Raw genomic sequence first — 13180 nt, 5'->3', positions numbered from 1 at the left:
GAAGACAAATTCCCTTTGAATATACGGACCTCGCTGCAATCTGTGCCGAGTTAGCTTGGAAGTTTCTTATCTGGAGATCACAGGGGGTCATCCGAAACTGATCGAGCACCGATCTTATTTTTCGTTTTGGCCAAATAAAAAAAAACATGTTCGTTTAGGGTAACCCGACCGACCCTATTCTTTTGCCGCCGACCCTAACACTGTTTTTTCTTTCTCAAAAAACACAAACTTTTGGCACATTTTGCAAACCATACCAAGACTAAGGGAAGTAACCTCCTTTAAAATCGACTAAATTTAAGAAGAAAAAAAGAAGAAAAAAAAGCCGACCTACCCACCCTATCTTTATGGGTCACGTTACCCTAAACCAACTTTTTTTTTTGTTGGCCTTAGCTCTCGGCCAACCCTTCAAAAACTATTCACATTTGAGGCGTGTCACCATGGAAGGTTCCTGAAATCTCAAATTGTGCAGAGTGAGGAATTTAGCAGATTGACATAGGTGTCAATTACGAAATAATAAAATCCCACTGTGCCCATTAAGCAGATGAACTGAATATTTTTGGCATGTGATCAAGATAAATAATGCTTTCTCTCTCTCTCTCTCTCTCTCTCTCTCTCTCTCTCTCTCTCTCTCTCTCTCTCTCTCTCTCTCTCTCTCTCTCTCTCTCTCTTTCTCTCTCTCTCTCTCTCTTTCTTTCTCTCTCTCTTTCTCTCTCTCTCTCTCTCTCTCTCTCTCTCTCTCTCTCTCTCTCTCTCTCTCTCTCTCTCTCTCTCTCTCTCTCTTTCTTTTTATCCGTATTGTAATCTGCATGTCATGTTGCTCTGGCCTTATTTGTAGGCGAACGGTATGTTATATGTCCGTCTGTCGGTTATGTCCTAATGTTGTATATATATATGTCTTGTATACTTGCCATTTACATATTTGATATACAAGTTGAAGAATGAATGATGATACATTGTAGACGGATGCATGTTACTGATTAAAAGCCCCACAATGATGTGCTTGGCAAAAAAAAGAAGATAAATAATGCTCTTATTCAATGTAAAAGCCTGGACAGAGCTGGTGGCAAGGCCAAACAAAAAATATATGTTGGTTTAGGGTAACGTGGCCCAAAAAGATAGAGTCGGTAGGTCGGCTTTTTATATATATATATACGTCCCCCACAAAGGGACTTTGCTCTGTAAATCTCGGTCCCCCTTGAGGAGGGTCTGATGCTCCCAATAGGCTGTCTGTGAAGGGATACTTATTTCTCTCTCTTTCTCTGCTAAGAGATTTTAACAAATCTCGGAAGAAAGTCTCTGCTGACTTTCAATTGTTTCTTTCACAATTTCTAATGTTTTATAATGTGGTCACCGTGAAAGTTGCATCGCCTTTAAAGCGATCCAATTGAATAAAGCAGAAAACTTCTTCTTTACCAAGTCCTGTGTTGAACAGCAGTGAAAAGTTGACCGCTTTTCCTGTTTAACCTTTTCAAAATTAGATCTAACTTGTTCGCGTATCCATTTCTGGATCTGCAGGCTGGTACAGAGTTACCTCCCTTTAGGCTTTTTTAAATTTCCCTTGTTTTAACCTAATTTCTTGGTTAAAACTTGTCTAAATTTCTAAATTCTTTCTTAATAAATATCAATTCTACACTTTGGCCTTTAATCAAAGTGTTTCCCTTCACAGATATCCTCTTGGGGTTGTCAGATGAGGGTAGTCTCCCATGCCAACAGAAGCTACCATTCAGAGAATGGTTTGCTTCTTAGTTGGATACCATGGGTTGACAACTCTTGCCATCAGTACCACCTGACCACTGATGAGACACAATAGTGTCGAAACACGTGTCTGGTCTAGGTACAAATACAATGGTCCTCCTCAGGACTAGATTACCTTGGACTTTGCTCTGTAAATCTCGGTCCCCCTTGAGGAGGGTCTGATGCTCCCAATAGGCTGTCTGTGAAGGGATACTTATTTCTCTCTCTTTCTCTGCTAAGAGATTTTAACAAATCTCGGAAGAAAGTCTCTGCTGACTTTCAATTGTTTCTTTCACAATTTCTGATGTTTTATATATATATATATATATAAAACATCAGAATTAGTGAAAGAAACAATTGAAAGTCAGCAATTATATATATATATATATATATATATATATATATATATATTCTTTTAAATCTTGTCGATTTTAAAGGAGGTTACTTCCCTTAGTCTCGGTATGGTTCGCAAAATGTGCCAAAAGTTGGGGTTTTTTTTTGAAATGAAAAAAATGTTAAGGTCGGATGGAAAAAATAGGGTCGGTCGGGTTACCCTAAACCAACATATGTTTTTATTTGTCCTAAACGTGACTGCAACTCAAATTCCCAGGACTAATTTCACCTTGGTGAGCCACATTTTGCGTAATCCGACGTGAATATGCTCACACAAAAAGTAACACAAAGCACGAAATGGTGCCAGAGATCCAGATTGGAACCCAGAAACATCGTCAGACTTTTGATGCCTTTATAAGGTTAAGACGTGTCATTTTACAGGTAGCGTATATTAAGAACAAGCTTTTGCCTTTAATGAAGCGTTCCACTGTTGTGGGTTTTTTGGGGTGTTTTTTTTTCTTTTCATGTTCACCGCTACATATTTATTTGCCTGGTGTTTCAAATGGAATAAGAGCTTGCTTTTACTTGGACACATACTAAAAATCAATGGCGTTGCAACATTCTTTGCAGAGTTTGAACTGTTTAATAGGTGTCACTTATGAAGATTTTTTTAATTTTTTTATTTTTATTTAAAGTTTGGGAAGACGCGTGCCCTTTTAATCGATAAACAATAACATTATATAACACACTTGGTATCTGTATGTTTAACTGTATATTAATCTGTGGTACAGCAAATTTAACACTTACTTTAATTGGCGCGATTTCTTACAATACATAAATGGACAAGAATGTATTAATCAATGCTGTTGTGCCTGCGGTGTCAACATTTGCGACATCAACATAATCATGGATCCACACGCACACACATACATACGCATATGCTTAAACATTTTCATTTACAAAATACTCAAACGTCTCAACCCTAATTCGCAATTAAACATTACATTTAAATCAATAGGCCTACCATATCTAAACTTACTGATACACATTTTTGCTATCAACAAAATACGTTCCACTGTTCTTAAGAACTGACAATTAACGTGAGAAAGAGGAAATATAGACGGGCAGTCGAGCGGAATTAATATCCCCCCCCCCCTCCCCCACCCACCCCCCCCAAGAGGGTAAATTTATATAGTGCAATATTATATTTGATTGTGATAGTCTTAATAGACGTGTGACCTTATTTAGATTTTATCTGTAAATGTATTCACTTTAAAGATGACACGGAGAACACTTTAGGTCAGTGTTATTGGAAGTATGATAGGTGTGCTTGTTATTACATACGTGAACCTATGTTTTATGTTTAATGTGTGTTGTCCTTTTGTCCAATTGTTGTTATAATCGTTTACAGGCAGGCAGGGTGTGCCGAAGAAAATGTTCCATTTGTATGTAACATTTGAATGGACAATAAAGTGTTGTTATTGTTATTGCTATTGTTATTGTTAAAAAGAAAAACAAACTCGATGAAACGTGGGGGGGGGGGGGGGGGGCACGGATTGAGGTGTTTGGAGTTTGGGAGGGGTATGGTAGAGGCTCAAGTTTGCACGTGAAAATTATTCACAACATTGAAATCAACGTCAGAACTTGAAGAGGAAGTATAGCGGGGCGGTCGGGCTTAAAAAACACACCCAAACAAACAAACAAACAAAAGAAAAACAATGGGTCATGGTGGTACAGATTTTTTTGTGGAGGGGTCTGGGAAACGAGACTCGCGAGGAGGAGGGGGGGGGGTGGGGGGGTGGTGGTGTTGTTTTGTGGACTTCCTTAAAAGGTGCACGAGACAATTTCTTGCAATTATTTGTACTCGTGAATAATCTCAAAACGACCTTGAAGATTCACTGTCTGTTCGCCTCAGCATGTCAGTGTTAAACTATTAACGACCACATTGTCTGTCAATAAAAGGGTAATAACAATACACATAAAACTCCGAGGGGATTCCCCCAATTTTCCTTGCCAAAGTAAAATTATACAATAAACAAAAATTAAAATTGCTCCCTAACGTCCAACGGGAACCTCACACTGATGTACACAAATCTCCAAGCTACCCAAGGTTCCATGTGACGAATGAAAGGTTCTCTTTGCCATGTTTTGATGAAGTTCAGGGTACGATTTGAACTTCAGTGATTTTCAAAAGCAGCCTGTACTCTATTTACCTCATCATAGGTTTACGATCTTATAAGTACCCCCCTTCATTGCCTCTGTCGACGCCCGTTTGTAACCGCTTGCTTCCCTTTTATAGTAGTAGTAAAATTGACATTAAAAGTCCTACGGTTTTTTGCCATTAAGGACTTAAGTGTTTGTCCACTTTAAAAATAAAAAGAAATACAAAAAAAATACAAAAAAAATAAAAAGAGGAGGGCAGGGGGTGAGGTTGAGATGATGATGCTCTGTGGAATTCGTTAAAATGAAAAGTAGTTCAGATGTTTCTTAGTAAGAATTATAAGTCTGTATTCTATATCCTGAATAACGGGTTTGTAAAATGATTTTTTTTTAATTCAAAACGAGTTAAAAGGTAGAACCTTTCTCCCTTTTATACAATAAACCAGCCATATATATAGGGAGTCATCGTCCAGAACGAAATCTTCAAAATCTCCAAAACCCTTTGGAATTCTGGGTAGGGACATCCTTTCGTGAAATGAAGCCAGCGCCTTTCAGCGATTGATCAATGCATTTCGGAGCTAGACTGCCAACATAATATCAACCACACTTGAAATTAAGGCTAGGGGCCTACTTGATTTTGCATTCCAAACTGATACGAACTGAACGGGAGCATAGGGTCAGTTAGCAACTGAACTTAAATCTAACAGTGAGATCGACAGTACGTACAGTACACAAATACAAACAGAGAAACTCGGAAACCGACGAGTCGATACTAACACCATATTCGAAGTCATAGTTAGTATTTTTACCCAAGAGGACAATGAGCCGGGTAAGCTCAATTGGTGAAGCGATCGACAGCCCGCAATTAGTTACGTTGGTGGCCACAGGTTGGAATCTCTCAGCAGTCAAGAACATTTAAACAAAAAATGTGTTTAATGATCCAACTATTTCTGAACTCGTAATTCTTGTATTTTATTCATTCCACCCCCAGTATAGGGGTGTGTATAGGATTCGGTCGATGTGTTTGTTTGTTTGTGTGTGTGTTTGTGTTCGCATATAGATCTCAAGAATGAACGGACCGATCGTCACCAAACTTGGTGAACAGGTTCTATACATTCCTGAGACGGTCCTTACAAAAATTGGGACCAGTCAAACACACGGTTAGGGAGTTATTGGTGGATTAAGATTCTACAAGGACTTATAGAGGGACATATTAATGGTCAAAGGGAAATTACCTTCTCAGTTGGTGGCAGTGAGAATGGTTATTTCCCTTTGACCAACGGGGGTGTTTTTCCTACCTCGGAGGAATTTCTTGTTTTAATTAATTCCAAAGTTTTTGAGTGATGTATTGAAGATCGAGTTTCTCAAAGGGTTGCATTATTATCGAGTACAGTGAACGATTTCCCAGAATTACCCATTCTATTTTTAGTAGCATCGGCTTTTGGGGAAAGCCCAATGGGTGATTGTATCACCGCGCGTCGACTGCATGTGATGGTCGTAAACCACGTCTAATTAATGAACTTCTGACCTCATAGAAAATTTGACTTTCAGTTTTCCGCGATGTGCATTATTGTTATCCTTTCTTCTCCCCACGGCGTGTGTTAGTGGAAGCTATTGAATGTGGAATATGCAGTTATTTATCTGGGCCAAAAAATGCATTTTTAACTTTGTTGTGCATGTAGACAGCAAGCTTTTCTTTTACCCTCTACAAATTACAGGGCGTTCCTTCGTTGTGCATGGGTGGGCCCTGTCTTTCTCCTAGCAGGCGTGATCGGCCCGGTAGCTTTTGAATATGGAACGCAGGGCCGGACCAAATGAGTTGTAAGGGGGGGGTTCCTCCTTTTTTTTTTTTGGGGGGGGGGGGGGCAAATCAGCGAAGTGGCGAAGCCACAAGCGCGCGCCTGCTTTGCAGGCGCGCGAACTAGGGGGGTCCGGGGGCATGCTCCCCGGAAAATTTTTGAAAAACGGTTAAAATCTGTGCAATCTGGTGCATTCTGGGCCTTGTTTTGAGGGTTAAGAGCAGCATTGTGGGGGGGGGGGGGGGGTACCTTTTTCTCATCGGATTTCACATTGAATAAAATTTGTTAGAGACACACACAAAATTTATTTTAAAAAAAAACTAAAAAAAACCCACTCAAAGCAAGGTACATGCTTTTTCCAGGGGGGGGGGGGGGGGGGTTCCGGAACCCCTGGAACCCCCCCCTGGGTCCGGCCCTGGAACGTGTAGCAACGTACTTGCACAAAAAGCTATCATGCAAGCATGTTTAAATGTTGAATCTCTAGCTATTTGCGATTTAAAAAAGAAGCCTTTACTATTACATTAGAAAATGTACAGTTTTTTTTTACATTTAGTCAAGTTTTGACTAAATGTTTTAACATAGAGGGGGGAATCGAGACGAGGGTCGTGGTGTATGTGTGTGTGTGTCTGTGTGTGTGTGTGTGTGTCTGTGTGTGTCTGTGTGTGTCTGTGTGTGTGTGTGTGTGTGTGTGTAGAGCGATTCAGAGTAAACTACTGGACCGATCTTCATGAAATTTTTCATGAGAGTTCCTGGGTATGATATCCCCAGACGTTGTTTTCATTTTTTCGATAAATGTCTTTGATGACGTCATATCCGGTTTTGTAAAAGTTGAGGCGGCACTGTCACACCCTCGATCATTTTTCAATCAAATTGATCGAAATTTTGGCCAAGCAATCTTCGACGAAAGCCGGACTTCGGTATTGGATTTCAGCTTGGATGTTTAAAAATTAATTAATGACTTTGGTCATTAAAAATATGAAAATTGTAATTAAAATTATTTTTTTTATAAAACGATCCAAAATTACGTTTATCGTATTCTTCATCATTTGTTTTATTCCAAAAACATATAAATATGTTATATTTGGATTAAAAACAAGCTCTGAAAATTAAAAATATAAAAATTATGATTAAAATTAAATTTCCGAAATCGATTTAAAAACAATTTTATCTTATTCCTTGTCCGTTCCTGATTCCAAAAACATATAGATATGATATGTTTGGATTAAAAAAACACATTCAGAGAGTTTAAAAGAATAGAGATATAGAAAAGCGTGCTATCCTCCTCAGCGCAACCGCTGCCGCGCTTTTCTGGATTGTTAATAAATTTCACTGCCTTTGCCACGAGCGGTGGACAGACGATGCTACGAGTGTACGGTCTTGCGGAAAAAATGCAATGCGTTCAGTTTCATGAACTGTGAGTTCGACTGAGCTTGACTAAATGTTGTATTTTCGCCTTACGCGACTTGTTTCTTCGTTGTGCATGGTTTGGTCTTCCTCCTAGCAGGCGTGATCGGCCCGGTAGCTTTTGAATATGGAACGTATCGCAACGTACTTGCACGAAAAGCTATCATGCAAGCATGTTTAAATGTTGAATCTCTAGCTATACTTGCGATTTAAAAAAAAGCTGCCTATACTTTTCCGTTATACAATTCGCAGGGCATTCCTTCGTGGTGCATGGCATGGGCGGGCCTTTTCGACCTAATTGTAGGAGGCGTGATCTGGTAGCTTTTGACTAAGGAACGTATAGCTTTGTACCTGCACAAAAAGCTATATCGTGCATGCATATTTAATGCAGAATCTCTAGCCATCTGCAATTCAAAAAAGCAGCCTATATGCTTTTACATTATAGAATGTGCAACTTTTTCTTCGTTGTGCATTGGTATACTCTCATTCCTCCTTCGAGGTGTGATCGACCGGGTAGATTTTGAATATGGAACGTATAGCAACGTACCTGCAAAAACTGAACTAACATGTTTGCATACATGTATGTAGAATGTTGAATCTATAGCTATTTGGGATTTTAAAAAGCAGCCTATTCTTTTACATTATAAAAAGTACAGCTTTTTTTCTTCGTTGTGCATGGGTGGGCGCAGGCCTTTCTCTCTCACCCCCCCCCCCCCCCCCCCCCGCCCCTTTGAAGGCGTGACCGGCCGGGTAGATTTTGAATATGGAACGTATAGCTAACTGAGCTAACATGCTTAATGTTGAATGTATAGCTATTTGGGATTTCAAAAAGCACCCTATACTTTTACATGTGTGTGTGTGTATGTGTGTGTGTGTGTGTGTGTGTGTGTGTGTGTGTGTGTGCGCGCGCGCGCGCGCGTGTGTGTGTGTGTGTGTGTGTGTGTGTGTGTGTGTGTGTGTGTGTGTGTGTGTGTTATCTGCGATAGTGGCTGAGCTATTCATGTACAATAACTTTTTTTTACTTGTGTGCTTTGTATTTTAAAATGTATGAATGTGGCTTGAAAACTTTGTAAATTGCATTAGTTTCTTTCAGTGTATATCATTATTTGATTTTGAAGTGTGTACAGAATAATTTACTTATGTATGTCTTTGTGAGGCGCTTAGAACTGTATCAGGATGTAACCATATAAATATCCTAATTATTATTATTATTATTATTATTATAGAATTTGCATTTTTGTGTGTGTTGTCCATGGGTAGTCTTTTTCGTCCTCCTTCGAAGCGCGCGTGATCGGGTAGCTTTTGAATAATTATGGAACATATAGCTATTCACTTTCATACAAAAAAACACTAACATGCTTGTTTTGCGACACCACTAAAAAGGGAAAATCCTTCAAAGGTTCAGAAAGAGTAATAGATGAGGTAAATGTGTATGAAGATTGTGCAGTTTGCTGTTGACCTACGTCGGTAAATTGGGTCACCGACGCGGAGGTGCTATGTCGGTGTCACAGTGTTTGATAAGAGAAACTCATGCCAAGTGCAAACAAAATGACAAGTTTGGGTATAAAAGCTTATCATGGTATTTTCTTAAACTGATTGTGTACGTAGATTTATGGAACGGTTAAGTTTCCTTAAAACCCTAGGTTTTGCGTGAAGCAGGTAATCCAACTCTCCGCGATTTCGCGGATTTCCGCGAAAGCAAACAATTCAAACAAAAAACAAACAAAACTTGTTTGTTTTTATAACATTGCTTTCTAGTGCTTGTAATTGTGTGAACCGTACACGTGCTGTAACTAACATGTTTTATATTTTAACCCCTGGAGGTGAGAGGGACAAAATGGTGTTTATCTTTACATGCACAAACAATTTATCTTTCACCAGAGGGGGTTACATTCATATTTACAAGGCCAAAATGCTTCAGCTTCTCGAGGCGTTGCCCCCCCCCCCCCCCCTACGCGGCCCCCTGGACCCCCGGCGTTATTTCACGAGAGAGAGCCTGATGTACGCACGCACCGCTTCTTGGTTCTTTTGTTTTTTAACAGAATGGTTGATATGCATTTTGTTTAAAGGCTGACATAGTCCTATTTAATTAGTTTAATTACTTCCAGGGCTTTTCCCATCGTTGCGGGGATATATAAATTAAGCTTCCTGCAAAGTTTTAAGTTTGAAGTCCTTACCAATTACGAGAAATAATTAATTCTTTATTGCATTGTTTAGCAACAGTTCTCCAGGACTGTTGTTTTAGACCGTTGTTTTAGACCGTTGACGTCACTTCGTGACGTTTCGTAAACCAAAGATGGCGTTTGAGACTGTTCTGTTTACATTCGACACTATGATCAACACCACTTTTCAATACTGAAATAATTTTTTCTGTGTTCGAAAGCTACAGCCAATTGTTATTATATCCACTTAGGTACAGTTTTATAACATTATTGGCACATGTAAACAATATGAAATAATTAATGAACGCTACGAATATGGTGCCAGCCTTTAAAGGCAACACACATTCACATATACATCTAAGGGAAAAAAACAAGGAAAAACCGATGCTTTCTTTTGTTCTTTTGTCGGTATATTTGTACCGCGCCTCTGAATTAAACACGGGATGCACACACAGATGCAGAGCAGACAGACAGGCAGACACACCGAAACAGAAGACTGAGAGAGAGAGAGAGAGAGAGAGAGAGAGAGAGAGAGAGAGAGAGAGAGAGAGAGAGAGAGAGACAGGCAGACAGACAGACAGACAGACAGACAGACAGACAGACAAAAAGAGAGAGACAGACAGACAGAGACCAAAAAAAAGAGAGCTCGGAGAGAGCTCGGAGAGAGCTCGGAGAGAGCTCGGAGAGAGCTCGGAGAGAGAGAGAGAGAGAGAGAGAGAGAGAGAGAGAGAGAGAGAGAGAGAGAGAGAGAGAGAGAGAGAGAGGAAACTGACTGACCAACATAACAGTTGGCATATGTTAGCATCAATATATAACACCTCGGATATCCTGTCAACATACCACTAATAACTGTTCGTTATCATGCAAGAAGATGTGGCAATGTAGAACAAATCCATGCGATACAGTCTTTCAGGCAGGGAGACACGTTTGGCCGAATATAACATCAACACAGAGCTCATTCAAAATTTGCTACCTTACAATGACAACATCACTCGCCATGTAGAAGAACAAATTACGATATTTAGGGAGTGTTCTGCAAATATGGAGAAGTTTCGCCCCTTAGGCTATCAGTGCAATAAAGAAACGTGTCTGTATCTCGGGACAGTGTTCGTCCGGCCTTGAACAACAGTGTTATTTGTGGTGAGTACATGCAGTCTATCCAAAATATATTGAGAATTTTGCCTCTGCCTTCTATCACAATATTTACGAATCAAATGCAGTGCTATACTAATTAATATTTTTTTCCCCAGTTCTTGTGAATATTTAGGACATGAGGTGTTATAAAATGGAGTAAATTCATGGCCGAGTATATATCATAGCAAAAGGTAACAAAGCGCTTAAAAAATATATATTTTAAAATTATATTTGGTTTACTTTGGTACACGACAATCCTCGCCCTTTGTTGCAAATAAAAAGGGTTCATTAAAACTAATTAATCATTTTGACAAATGGCGCAATAACGAAAGTCAGCATCGAGTTTAAGATGTATATATATATATACATTCTTCTTCTCAGACAAAGAAAACTGTTGTTCAGGTTATGTGATAGTACGGGCGTATAAACATGAGGAAGGTGAACCAGATTCTTGACGAAAAATGACCATGAGGGTCTCTATTATACGCCAAGTCACGACTAAACTAAGAGCTTGAGATGATTGCCAAATGGATTGTATTTGAGCCGAGTGTGTTTTAGAGAATTTAACCAAAAAACACGAAATGTGCTTTTCTTGTGTGTGTGTGTGTGTGTGTGTGTGTGTGTGCGTGTGTGTGTGTGTGTGTGTGATGTATGTGTGTGTGTTTGTGGTGTGATGTATGTGTGTGTGTGTGAGTGTGTGTGTGTGTTTGTGTGTGTGTGTGTGTGTGTGTGTGTGTGTGTGTGTGTGTGTGTGTGTGTGTGTGTTTAGCAGTATTGCAAAGGGTTGCAAGGTGCTCGCGTTTGCCGGAAATTCAAGGTATTTATAACACACACAAAGCACACATAGTTATTATGAATTCCGTGATTTTATAAAAAAAAATATTTAAGCCCAAAAGTAAAAAGCACTTGACTTGGCTGTGTGGCACGCTTTTGGCAGTGACAATTTCTGTCACACAGGTCACATTGGCAGCCGCTCAAATTAGAGTACCCCAACAATCGACTCGTTAAAAATGTAAGGTTCCCGCAATTGAAAAATCGACAGAAATTCAGAATAGGCACAATTCGTGATTTTTTTTGCATGCAAAAAGAATAGACGAAGTTCGGATATAACTCTGTCGGGTTTGTATGGATTGTGCAAGAGTTATCGATCCTTGTTGGGTTTTTTTTCTCATAGAAACACTGAGGCAAGCTACACGTGACATATATTGTAGGCTTGTCAGTCTCATTGTTTCTATGGAAACAAGGGAAATCAACTCTTCCACAACCCATAAAAACGGTACAGAGTTATTTTCGAACAATATTTTCGGATCCTTACGTATATTTGCCGGTCGGGTCCGTTTTCGGGACAGGCTGCTTTGTGCGGCTGTCGCGTGGACCGCTTGAAAGAAAATCGTCACTCCCGCAAACGCCTTTTACTTATACATAGATAGCTTGAATAAACTAATAACACGAGCTAGTGTGCATTTTCAGTTGGGGTACACTTTTTTATATATTTTTTTTATTTTAAGTTTATTAGCTTTCACGAAATCCCCCTTTAGTGTGTGGGTCGGTGAGTCGGTGTGCTTTAGACAGGGTGTAATCGTGTAAAACGGGTTCAGCTATCCAACGGTATTGAACTACGGTTTGTGGCAGATGAAAAGGTAAGTCGTTAAAGTGAATACGGAAGATAACAGGTCCCCGCGCTTCAGACGAAGATAGCATAGAAGCCTAACGATCGTATAATATCTTTATATTTTTAAAACACCCTGACGATGGCCACGAGGCCGAAATATTGGTGAAAACGTGAAGGCTTGTTTTGGTTATTTTTTCCATATTTGTTTGTATATATATATATAAAACATCTTTATGTAATAATCACTTCTAAGAGAGAGAGAGAGAGAGAGAGAGAGAGAGAGAGAGAGAGAGAGAGAGAGAGAGAGAGAGAGAGAGAGAGAGAGAGAGTCTGGCCGACAGACAGACAAACAGACAGACTGACAGACACAGACTTACCGGGCAAGCATGGAAGCAGTTTTTCTTTTTCAGCAGGAAGCAAACTCAAAACCACCTTCTCCAATTTCTGTTCCTTTTCACTCGGCCTCTAAAGTCTACGATTTCAGCTCGCGTGTGCTTCAAGTAAAACCAGTCCACCAAACTTGATGTCGGTTTAAACACAGGTCAGTCGAGTAGCCACAAAAACATCTACAAGCAAAAATCATCGAATTGATTGGCTCACGCACACGTCACACACACATGCACTGCAATCTCGTCACCTAACTTTATCGAGTGAAGATGGCCCTGCCAAGAAGTGACAAGGCTTTTGTTTTTTGGGTGTTTTTTTTTTTATGTATGAAGCGCAATTAAGCCGTATACATGCGCACGCCGACCCGCCAAGAACTGGCAGTTGTTAATAGGTGGTGCACAACTTGTACAGGCGTTGCTTATTAATTATATACCCCGCTTTTCAATGCAACGGAG

The 13180-nt window shown here is 39.7% G+C and overlaps 1 protein-coding gene across 3 annotated transcripts in view; it reads right to left on the bottom strand.

Annotated features, from left to right (window-relative positions):
* LOC138980066 (proteoglycan 4-like) overlaps nt 1–13180 on the bottom strand; it is a gene marked incomplete at its 5' end in the record, with an annotated part of 113132 nt that extends 99952 nt beyond the window's left edge. For all 3 annotated transcript variants that reach the window (XR_011460228.1, XM_070352864.1, XM_070352865.1), the window contains 1 exon segment: nt 12716–13180.

Source organism: Littorina saxatilis, linkage group LG11 (genome assembly GCF_037325665.1).
Source record: "Littorina saxatilis isolate snail1 linkage group LG11, US_GU_Lsax_2.0, whole genome shotgun sequence".
NCBI classification, from domain to species: domain Eukaryota; kingdom Metazoa; phylum Mollusca; class Gastropoda; order Littorinimorpha; family Littorinidae; genus Littorina; species Littorina saxatilis.
Note: the sequence above shows the minus strand (reverse complement) of the source record. Positions and strands in the feature narration are given on the sequence as shown.